General features: G+C 39.2%; 1 long non-coding RNA gene across 1 annotated transcript; it reads left to right on the top strand.

Annotated features, from left to right (window-relative positions):
• The first annotated feature begins 8,198 nt into the window (after nucleotides 1-8,198).
• LOC119900000 lies at nucleotides 8,199-9,212 on the top strand. The gene is made up of 3 exons (XR_005443979.1): nucleotides 8,199-8,237; nucleotides 8,325-8,389; nucleotides 8,828-9,212. It is a non-coding gene; the product is annotated as an uncharacterized LOC119900000 (long non-coding RNA).
• The last annotated feature ends 3,007 nt before the right edge of the window (nucleotides 9,213-12,219 follow it).

Raw genomic sequence — 12,219 nt, forward strand, 5'->3', positions numbered from 1 at the left:
TGTAAAAGGAAACAATTTTCTGCCATAACAATCAGTACAAATTATCAAGCAATATTCAAGATTGACACTCCATTAACTCACGGAAGTTAATAAATGTTACAGCTCTACCAAAATACTTTAATAAATAAATACTAAATATTTGTGCAATAATTTTCTCTCACTGATCTTAATATATAACTTAAAGGAAACTTTTTCAGTGTTGTGACATGTCAGAGTCATTTTTCTGTCATTAACTTTTAAAAAGTAAGTATGACAGAGTTTTTACTAATATTTCCTGCATGGAAAATGAACACCTACCTTGCTGCATCAGTAGCAATAATAATATTAGGGTTGACCCCAAATAGTGAAGATTCGATACTTCGATGGGCGGAGCCTGATTCGACTGTCTATCTCACCGCTGAAGTTGGTAGCGCCGTTAGGAAACGAGGATCATACCATTTTTGCAATATGGGGGTGCTCAATGTCAATGATTTTACATAGAATTACCAGTTTTCTCACAATAAGTTAATATACACACCACAAAAAACACACACATATGATTCGACAATCATATAAATCTGATTTGACTTTTGTAAATCCTTAGTGGGGGACAGCCCTAAATAATATCAATACCAGTAATACTAATAGTTTAGTGTTTTTTTTACATTTGGCCAGAATTGCCCTTGTTATTCCAAACACAGTGTTCATCTTTTGTTTTCTTGTGATATTTGTTCTGTTTTGAAAAGTGTAGCCTAGATTTGTTCATTTAAAGTACTGATATAGTTTTCACTTCCGTCATCAGCTACTCACATTTATACCAGTTCCCTTCCTTTGTTCATTGTCAGTTCATCTTGTTTGCAATCTGCCTAGTTGCCATGTTTGTAGCTGCTTCTTGGATTTTTGTTTTTTAGTACTTGGACTATATCTGCCTGCCTGTTACCTGTTTGTTGCCTGTTTGCTTGCCTGCCTACCAGTCTGCTTATATACCTGCCTGCTTACCAAGTTCCTTTATGTCATGAATCATTGAACTGCAATGTTCTGCCTGTTTCGTCTGCATTTGGTTCCAATGCCTGTTGCCCCGCCACACTGACAGAATGAACTGACCAGCCATGGACCCAGCAGACACTTCATTTAATGAACTTTATGAGTTGGTTTCGGACCTCCTGCGCATCATCAAAAGATATTTGAGGAAGGCCCCAAGCAATGAATACAAAGAGGCAGCTCTGTCTATGGCACAGGAGTGGGTTACATACTTTCTCAGCGCCCTGCACCTTTGCTTGTGTCTCAGCCAGATAGCCTGAAGCCCAAGACAGAGCCCTCAACTAGATGAAGACTCCTGGTTGTCCACCTCTCTGGTGTCTTTTTTTATTGGACCTCACTTTGTAGCCGGATAGCGCCTGGATTGCTGGCCTTCAGCCAGATAACCTGTTGGCTTGTCCTGGACTAGCCAGCGTCTTGCCAGATCCTGCCCTGGAGCCACCTTCAGGGAAGCCCTCCAGAAGGAAGTGTGGCTGTCACTGTCATTGTGCCTTTCCATTGCCAATGTTGTTCAACACAGAAAAGTAAAATCCAAAACATTTTGAGACTGAACTCGCCCCTGGTCATCCTTCAGACCTGCTCTGCCCTTTGACCTTGCCTCCTGGTTGCCCTTCGGACATGCTCTGATCTGTCCAGTATCCAGGCCATTCGTCTAAGGTCTTCTGCACCACCCCTGTTCTTCAATTCCCAGGCCACTATTTTACAATACATGTATTCAGTGTTGGGCAAGTTACTTCTAAAATGTAATACATTATAGATTTCTAGTTACTGCCATTTGAGAGTAATTAGTTATATTACAATATTAATGTCTCTGAATTGTAATGTAATTGTAATTATTCTGATGTTAAAATGTGCCTGCATAGGATTCTAGTGATGTGCAGTTATATCCACGGATCGGGTGGGTCTTTGTCATAACAATTAATAACCAAAACAATAACCTCATTGATCAGATCGGTCAGCATGAACTGACAGCAGCCTCTCTAATCATGAAAGTAATTCATTAAAGCACAAACACATAGTAATCATGCATGATCCATCAGGGGAGCTACTGTCTTGTTAAGAGGAGCCGACCTCCACCGTAGTTTGCACCCTGCCTACAATCTCAACCATCGGATTCCCACAACAGGAAATAACGTTACTTTTTTACTCTTGGATTTGTTTCTCTGGTGCCACAATGTTTCTCGGTGTTGGTGAATAAAAAAAATAAAACACCACTTAATTTTTGGTTAAAATGCATTGTAACACACGTTACTGAGATTGTAATGGGTAAAATATTACTGATTTTTTAGTAATTAATTATTATATATATTACTGTGTTACAGCAATACATTACTGTAATTGCGTTACATTTTTGCTTTTGTTTCACATCAAAATTTCCTGTGACTTCTTTCGCATATTATATCAAATGACCCTATGCAGCATCTACTACTCTACACAAATCTGTTGTTGCTCTTGAGATGTTTTGTTTCTGACTCGTTTATTTTGGTCTTAGCCTCTGGTCAGAAGTACCGAGGCTAATGTGTTTTCTAAGAAATGTCATAGTGATATGAGGAGAAGAGCTGAGGAGGTGAGAGACTGTGTGTATGTTGGTGTTAGCCAGAGGATGATTGTGCAAGACAGGAAATAAGTGAGAGAGAAAGGTGATGCTTAGTTCCCTCTGGCAAGAGTATCTTTTATCTCAACAGTATTTTGTAATCCTGTAGGGTGAGGGTTTCTTATAAGCAGATAATCTGGAAAATTTGTCTCAGCGTGTGATGCAACCTGATTTGAAAATTAGTTATTTTTACATTTTTGGGAATGAAGTTGCTTATTCACAAAGGTGGCATGGTCTACATGACTGTGTTACACCCTTCTGTGTATTATTTTGATAGATAATGAGTGAGTGACAACATTTCTTTATGAATTATTGTTATTTCCAGTGGTTTAGTCACCCATATAAGAAGCATGTGAATCTAAGTTCATCTGAATCTGAAGGCAGATCAGTAGAGTTTGTCCATGATAAAGCATCAATATAAACAGGAAACCTCAAACTGCAAACATAGTCTCTAACATATGCGTACGAGTCATTCTGTCCCCCCACTTTCCTAATGTAAAATTTTATTTCGCATTGCCTGCCTGCCATTGGCGATTGAAGAAAGAAGTTGGCTCATAGCTGAGACTTCTTTTGTGCTGTTACTTATAGCCAAACCGAAGACAGTATTGGTGATGTCTGCAGCAGGATGGGTATCTTGTTACAAGTAACGCAAATTTGTAAAATAAATAAATAAAATAACAAACTTTTCACATTCCTTTTATTATTCCTTTTAACTGTGTTTTTACTCTTTACTCCAGTATTTTCTTTGGGCCAGTAATCTACTTTAATTTTGCTACATGTTTCATTCTCATTTAATTTAACAAGTCTGTAATCTACATTTTGCTTCGTTAACCGAAATGAGCTGTCATCAACGCTGGTCTCAGGCACTTGACAGATATCCATGAGCTGAGCAGATGCAAACATTTAGAAAATCAGGCAAATACCTTTGTACTGATCATTGGTTCCATCTTCTGTTGTTTTCTGTTACCTTTGTCCTTGTGTATTGTTGCATGCTTTACTTCCTGTTTTATTTTGTATTGTCAGTGTCTGGTGTTTTTGTCTAGCTTTGTTTCCTGTCTGCCCTGATTCCTGATGTGTCTCACCTGTGGTTATTTGCCCTGCCTGCTTGTGTGTGGTGTGCTCCAATATATATTGTCCTCTGTTGTGTTCAGCATTCAGTGTGGCGTTGCCGTTGTTTATTAAGTGTTTCGCTGGTGGTCGCAGTGTTTGCCTTGCTATGGATTTTGAAACCTAGTTTGGATTTATGTTCATGTCTGGATACCTGCCTTTGTTCAGACCTCTGATTCACTTTGCGTAAGCCTGAGATTTTCTGTTAGTGTTTAAATAAACTTTCATCCTGCATCAGAGCCTCTGGTGTTAACTCAGTTTCCTGCCTCTACACTTGGCCAGCCTAAAATAAAGTCCTTCGTGTCATTGGTTAAGATCTGTTTCTTTATTTTTTTTGTATTTTGTATTCAAATACTACACAAATAACATCAGAAAAGAGGTAAGCTCATTTTTACTTTTGTCAAGGTAATACTACCATAGACAGTATATTACTGGACGAAGCCACTCCGCTGATTTGAATGGAGAGGAGTGAAGCCAGTTTTGGACCAATAAAATACTACTACAGGGCTACTTCCTGTTGGCACCAGCGTTTACCTTGCATGATCGCGCAGCATAACAGTGGTTTAATGACGTAGAACAACGGCAGAAACGCCGTAATTCTGGAAGCTGCATAGCTGCACCAACAAAAAGTTTCATGGCTCAGCGTGTTTGTCTGACTAGGATCGTCACTGATTAATCAGCCCACCTACGAGGCACCAACGCAGCGTCACTGATGGCCGAATAGTTTTTTTTAGATTGCTGAGAGTTTATAATCTAAGCAATACGGTTACATCATGTGCACATGAGAGATGTAACCATGCATGTAAATGCTCCGTACTTGTATAGCGCCTTTCTAGTCTTTTCGACCACTCAAAGCGCTTTTACACTACACACTACATCACACATCTACACCATCTGCATTCACCAGTCATACACATTCATACACCTGCTCGAACGGAAACTAACATTCATACACTGGCGGAATAGCCGCCAGGAGCAATTCAGGGTTCAGTATCTTGCCCAAGGACACTTCGACACGCAACCAGGGGGAGCCGGGGATTGAACCGATTAACGGCCAACCCGCTCTACCTCCTGAGCCACAGCCGCCCCATAAGATGAGATGAGAGTCATTTTTGGGCCTACATGGATCCCTCCATGCAGGATTTGGTCGGCTTCACTGTCCGATCTCTGGCTTACCCCCTTGAATACTACTGACCCATCCATCCATCCATCACCTACACTACAGAATTAACCTTTTATCCTGCGCACAGGGTCGCAGGGGGCTTGAGCCAATGCCAGCTGACATCGGGCAAAAGGCGGGGTACACACTGGAAAGGTCGCCAGTCCATCGCAGGGCCACACCTAGACCAACAATCAGTCACACCCACACTCACTCCTAAGGACAATAAACAGTCACCAATTAACAAACCTGCATGTCTTTGGATGGTGGAAGGAAGCCAGAGCACCTGGAGAGAACCCACACAGACGCGGAGAGACCAACAACCTTGCTGTGAGGCGACAGTGCTAACCACTGTATCACCGTGCCGCCCATTAATACTACTGATTTCAGAATGAATTTGATCATATGTGAGGTGATACAAACATTAGAATAAAAGCAAGAATGGTGTATTTCAAGGACATTTGAGAGATGCTTCAAAAGCTTAATTTGCACTTGAATCACTATTGAAGAAATCTTGTGGAGAGCACATTTAGAATCCAGAGTAAAACGACTTTGACTTTTAAAATCTGTCGTAGCCTCTAATAGATGTCTGAATTAATTGACCAGAAATGTACAAATTTAATAATGACACATTAACTAAAAGGCCACTGGCTACAGTAATAGTAAAGGTGAAGACTTACCTCTTTGTAATTGGTCTAAAAATGAATGAATCAGTAGGTAATAGATTGTAATTTTGACATATGGTCACCTACACTATCAAGGCATAAATCATATTTTGCCATTATAAAGAGTGAACATTTGATTGAAATTAGCAATATTAAACACCCAGTTGCCATTGCTAATTCAGCACGTATGTGAAAGAATACTTGGGAACATTAAAAAAGACCAATTCCTTAATCTAATTTTCTCAAAATACAAAAGGCACAGGACCACATTTATGATTAATTATGGTTTTGAGTTACAGGCATGATATGGTTTCTGCCGGAAAACTGTAATTTCATTGTGGATTACCATAGCTAAACCAGTGGCATCAGGCCTTTTAACGAATGAATGAAATTAATTAATCGCAACACTTAAGCCTGCATAATTAACAAGGTCCTGGATATTTTTTCTGGATGTTTCATAAATTACAGGTTATAACTAAGACAAACTCTAACCTTTAAATCTAATCAGTAAAGTGTTATATCAGTCAGCAGGTTTTATGTAACAGTTTATGTATATATTGGGGAAAAATATCAAGGAAGGATTATGGCAGTTCATCCTGAGCATACAAGTGTTTTGATTAATAATAGTCACTCACTTACACTGTAGCCTGTATGATCAGTTGTGAGGAATATAGAGTATAGTGGTGACGACTACATTTTCAACCCATTCAATAAAATTACTGTTTTCTGTTTGACCTTTTGTCATTTGTGGTTTTAACCAGATGGATCTCTTTTATTGCAAGTTGTTCAGATATTCTTTTGGATCTGGTCCTTACTTGATAAATACTATTTCATATTAACGCCCAAATTATTGGATTGGATGGATTTTTTTATTTATTCACTTTAGTTCCGGGTTTTAGTTGCAGTGAGTAATAATGGTTTCAGGAAGTACCACAGCACTGAGACTGCCCTGCTTAAAGTCACCAATGACCTTTTAATGTCTGCTGATGAAGGTATGTGCTCAGTCCTAGTACTCCTGGACCTTAGCGCTACTTTTGACACCATTGATCACAACATCATGTTAGACAGACTGAGGCACTGGGTGGGGATCTCTGGTACTGCCCTAGAATGGTTTTCATCCTACCTGTCAAATAAGTTTTGCGTGTCTGTAAACAACTATGTCTCTTTGTTCTGTCCAGTTAAATATGGTGTGCCTCAGGGGTCAGTCTTAGGACCCATTTTGTTTTCCTTGTATCTGCTTATTATCCATAAACATGGCATTTCTTTTCATATTTATGCTGATGACACACAAATATACTTGCCCGTCAGAACCACAGACCCTGGAATGCTGAGTTCACTTAACAACTGCCTTTGTGAAGTTAAAAAATGGATGTTAAATAATTTCCTCCAGCTGAACTCAGACATAACAGAAATCCTGGTCACAAATACTGCCATCTGCTGGTTCCCTAGTAAATCACATTAAGCCTGTGGCAAAGAACCTTGGTGTTTAGTTTGATAGTAATTTAAATTTCGAGCAGAACACCACAAAGCTTGTTCAATCATGTTTTTATCAACTTAGAAATATAGCAAAAATTCGATCTATGTTAACTTTTAAGGACACCGAGACCATTTTACACGTCTTCATCTTATCACGCCTGGATTATTGCAACAGCCTTTTCACTTGTTTAACCCAAAAATCTACTGATCGACTCCAGACTGTCCAGAACTCAGCTGCCAGGCTTTTAACCAGAACAAAGAAATATGATCACATTACTCCTATTTTAGCATCATTACACTGGCTCCCAGTATGTTTTAGAATTGACTTTAAAATTCTATTGATCACTTTTAAAGCTCTTCATGGCCTCTCGCCTTGTTATATTTCTGAACTTTTAGTCCCATACACACCAGCACGTACCTTGAGATCCTTGGGCAGAGGTCTGTTGTCTGTTCCAGAGTCTCAACTGAAAACTAAAGGGGACAGAGCGTTTGCTGTCAGGGCCCCGAGGCTCTGGAACAGCCTGCCCGAGGAAATCAGGTCAGCTGAGTCAGTGAACTCAACATACTTTTATAGGAGAGCCTTTCCCGATCTTATTTGACTTTATTTTATTGACCTTTTATTTTATTCTATTTTACTAATTTTATGTTTATCTTAAATGTGTATTTTAGTCTTTTCAATGTTTTCATGCTTTCATCTTGTATTGTTTTTGTATTATTGTCTTTAAACTTGTTAAAGCACTTTGTAACTTGTTTTTGAAAAGTGCTCTACAAATAAAGATTATTATTATAGTAAGATTGATCTGCCATATGTTAAAAACGATTCTGTCCCCCAGCTTTCTTTAATATTCTCTAACTTGTTTGTCCATCCTACATCAAGACACAACTTTATCTCTGCATTGTAGCATGAGTCAAAGATACAAAAATTGTCAAGCTAAACAGTTTCTCCCAGGGAAGCTTCAGGGAGCAGATCATTTTGAAAATATATTTAGAAAGTATTTGGACTGGACAAACTTGAGCATCTGTGTGTAACCCAGGTTAAAATTCCATGGTCCCATTTTTTTTGAGTCACCTGAACACACCACCAGACACACCCTTGAGTCACATGGTAGTTTCAATGAACGCTTTCAACCTATCATAGCACTCGAGCGCGTTTTACAAGCTGAGGTGAGTTTCCCCAATCAGTAGTGTGATGGGGAAGCCACCGGAGCAGGTGCACTCGGTATGTCTCTACACAAACAATGCTATTTTCACTTATTTTCCGTCTTAAGTGCTTGTTTGACTCTAGCATGCGATTATGTATTTGTAGTGCCCACTACCGTGGTCTTTAGAAGACGACTGGTGCCGTGGTGTGTCGAATATCTGTGGGAATTGGTGAGTCTGTTTGTTGTTGTTGTGTCCACTAGCTAATAGCATTAGCCATCTCAATGTAATTCAATGGGCTGTGGTGGTTGGTAGCATTAGCAATGCTAGTAGCATTTGCTTTCCATTGCTCCTATGGAGTTTTTATTGGGTTCAATGAATGATAATGCATTGTTTTCAATGCTATGGCTTTGTTTAAGTATTTAAATGGTTTATTTACATACTGAGTGACAAGATTATCAATTGTATTGAATGGAATGTTGTAAATCCTTTCTGGGTGTTTACATGCATTTAAGTACTTTTTGTACAAGTTGCTGTCATTTAACAACTACTTATGCCATATTTTGGATGCCATTGTGTACACATAAAACAAAATATAGAAGATAAAACTAGCTAGTGGATAAACTAATGAGTAGTGATTAAACCATGGGTTCTGTTTATTTAATGCAGGCCAGTTGCAGGCGAGCTACTACTACCTGGAACAGAACCTGCCCCAACAACCTCATCGGCCCCTGTGGGTTTGGTTGGAGGCTGTTGCTTTGCTCACCCCCTCCACTCTCATTCTCACACACAGCCATTCAGTAAGCCTTGGCTTATGGACTACTTTCATGAACAAAAGAAAATGTCCTATAGTGTGTTGTGACTGTCCTTAAATCTGAGTACTCCTCAATTTGTTGCTGTATTTTGTTTATTGTTTCTGTGAACTACTGAGTCAACGGAACTGAATTGGAACTGAAAAAAGTGTACTTTATCAAAACCAACATTTCTGCAGATTGTTAATATTTTGGGTATTATTTTTGTTTCCACATAAAATATGGTACCAACACCAAAAAAATTATCGGCCTCAGTCTCATTATTTGCCTTTTCAACACCTCCCTTGAGTCAAAACCTTATCTTCTGTAACCCCACGTATATGCTACATGTGCTTCTCTGACTGCCGAGAAACTCCTCAGTGGATCATTCATCACTCCTTAGAGGACATGTCGGTGTGAAGAGCTGGCAGAAGGCTCTCCAACACACACACCCTTTGTGTTTACAGTCTACTGTGGTGGTTTTGTTCTGGTTTCAGCGGTTAGCACATGTAGGACCCAGACACATTGGGGAAACTTTCCTACAAGAGCCCCAGTCCCTACATCAGACTGGAGGTCCAGCTTCTGCAGCATCTGTGATTAGAGTAACATGCTTCATCTCTCTGCTAAAGTTGTTGAGACAGAGATATATCCTCAATCAGCACCTGGATATAAACTCATTGTGGCTAAAACAGACATCTGGCATAGGTCTTTGCTGAAAATCTTTAATTGATTGTCCACTCCATATATCATAATGAAGACGCAGTCGTGAGAAGAGGTGATGTGTAACAGAATGAGTATTTAAGTGCTTTCTGGAGCCAGGAATGAAATGTTAAGTAAGTCAAAATGTGGTGGAGTATTAAATCAGTGTCAGGCTGTGTTTTTGGCTCAATGCAATCAGTCACCAGGATCCATTTGGCCATGCGAGGATCCTGAAGATACTTTCTTTATGCCATCTCTTTAATACAAAGAAGCATTCAAGTGTAAACAAATAAACAAATTTTATCTCTCTCATCACAGCCATGCAAGCAGTTCTGTAAGGATTGTACTGAGGCATGAGAGAGGATGGTTTTTTTTTTTTTTTTTTTTTTTTTAGCAGGTAAACCATGGTCACCATCTTAGTTTAGCACATTAGCATGCAAACATTTGATATTTAGCACATAACACAAAGTACAGCTGAGGCTGAGGGGAATGTCATTAGTTTTGCAGGTATTTGCGCATAAACCAAAGTATTGACTTGCTGGTGGAACTAGATGAACGGTTACCAGATCCACAAAGTTACAAATCATCCTAAGTGGGCATGTGAATATCTGTGCCATATTTCAAAGTAATCCCTCCAATACTTGCTGGATTGTGTGAACAGCATGGTGAAGCTATCGGGGGATATCGGGCCATTTACTCCTGGAATTAAAGTGGCTCTTGTGTCCAGATTGTATTTAGATATGACTTTAACCTAAATACATTCACACCTGGTATTAATGTGTCTCCAGTATCCACATTAGGATCCGATCAAGATCCAATGTCCAGCCCAAACAACTGAATGTCCTATCATGCTCTCGTTTGCGTATGCTCTATAAATATAGACTGTATAATAACTTTCTGAACAGTCTCTTTCCACAGTAGTTTGTTTTCGTCCAGTGATTATACACCAGTGGTTTCCTCTTTCTTCCGCGTTGCGCTGATATAGTAGCTCAGTCGTAAAGTGAAACAAGTTCCACCTCGCCTTGTTTCTTCATAATGTGTACTTCTTTGTTATTTCAGTAGTTTTATTGTAGTTTGAACAGAACACCCCTTGAAGCTGTACCTTTATTATTTTGTGCTGACACACAAAATATATATATTTATTTATTTATATCCCTGATAACTTGGAATACTGACAAATAGGTAAAAGATGCTGATATGAATGCTTTATGGTGGAAAGAAATATCAAACTCAGGTTCTTCAGGACTGTTGTGTGAAAGCCTTAAGGGCTCTTCATGAAGCTTGAATGTTGAATGTTCACAGCTGAAAACTGAACTCTACGAATAAGCCTGGAACTACTATGATGGGATTCTTCTGAAATTCATGACTAGCACCATGAACTGAATATGTTAAGTGGTACCCTTTTGTACTGAGAAATAAGATAATCATGTGGGACACAGTAGAATATGGATCAGTCTTATAAATCCCTATTTTCATAACATTGTTAAAGACAATGGAAGCAAACAAAACAGTAACGTGTCAATAGGATGGCTGAGTCCTTCATCTTCATTTGGACTATTACAGAGTTCCATTACGAAGTAAATGCCACATTGATCCCTGACAAAGTCCTCGAATAACAGAATGCAAATTAGTGTGTAGAGGGAGGAAATTCTGTGATTACAGAAGACAGACAGAGCTGCATTACTCCCATTCCCCATGGAAATGGAACATTGTTTCCTATTCCACTCAACTATGTAAAAGTGCTTTTAAAAATGGTGGAGAAGCTGATAGCAGTAATTTCCATTTCATTACGATCTAACTTTAAAGCAAATATGCTTAAAATCAACTAGTTTGCACAACATGTCGTCCAACAGCTGAAGGTGTTTCTGGAAAAGTTCAAACCCTGCATATTTTCACAGACCTCGCAAATCATTGTGGGAAGTGGGTGCGATTGTTGGATTGTTAGTTTGGGAAAGTTATAAGAACTGTCGGACACAGCTCTGCCCATTCTGACATCAGGAAGGTGTGTGTGCGGGGGGGCGCGCACTAGTGTCATCAGTAGACAATAACCAGTCGAGCTGAGCATGAACATTACACGCTCATTGCTAAACATTCCCACACGCCTTGGGCTCATGAGAAGCAAGTAATACAAAGACTCATACTCATGCAAGAGGAGCAATATAGAGGTTTTGCTGAGCCAGTGATGCAGTTTGAGAAACTGGACACTTGTCATATTCTCTCTGATGCCCTGTGAAATGACATATACCCACTTCTTATAATCTGACATATTGTTCTGACACTCTTTGCTGTTTGACAGGAAATTAAAAATGGAGGTCCACTTTTTTTCTAATTAAAAGTATTGCGGATAATCGTAATTCAGAAAAATACATCCTGAAGAGTGAATCATTGAGGATAAACAGTTTTGTTAGCTTAGTTTATAGATCAAATAACACTCACTGGCCACTTTATTAGGTACACCTGCTCAATTGCTTGTTAACACAAATAGCTAATCAGCCCACCACATGGCAGCGACTCAATGCATTTAGGCATGTAGACGTGGTCAAGACAACTTGATGAAGTTCAAACTGAGCA

This window comes from Micropterus salmoides, unplaced genomic scaffold, assembly GCF_014851395.1.
Source record: "Micropterus salmoides isolate LMB-PRFRI ecotype aquatic unplaced genomic scaffold, ASM1485139v1 Ms_hic_scaffold_12, whole genome shotgun sequence".
In the NCBI taxonomy this organism is placed as follows: domain Eukaryota; kingdom Metazoa; phylum Chordata; class Actinopteri; order Centrarchiformes; family Centrarchidae; genus Micropterus; species Micropterus salmoides.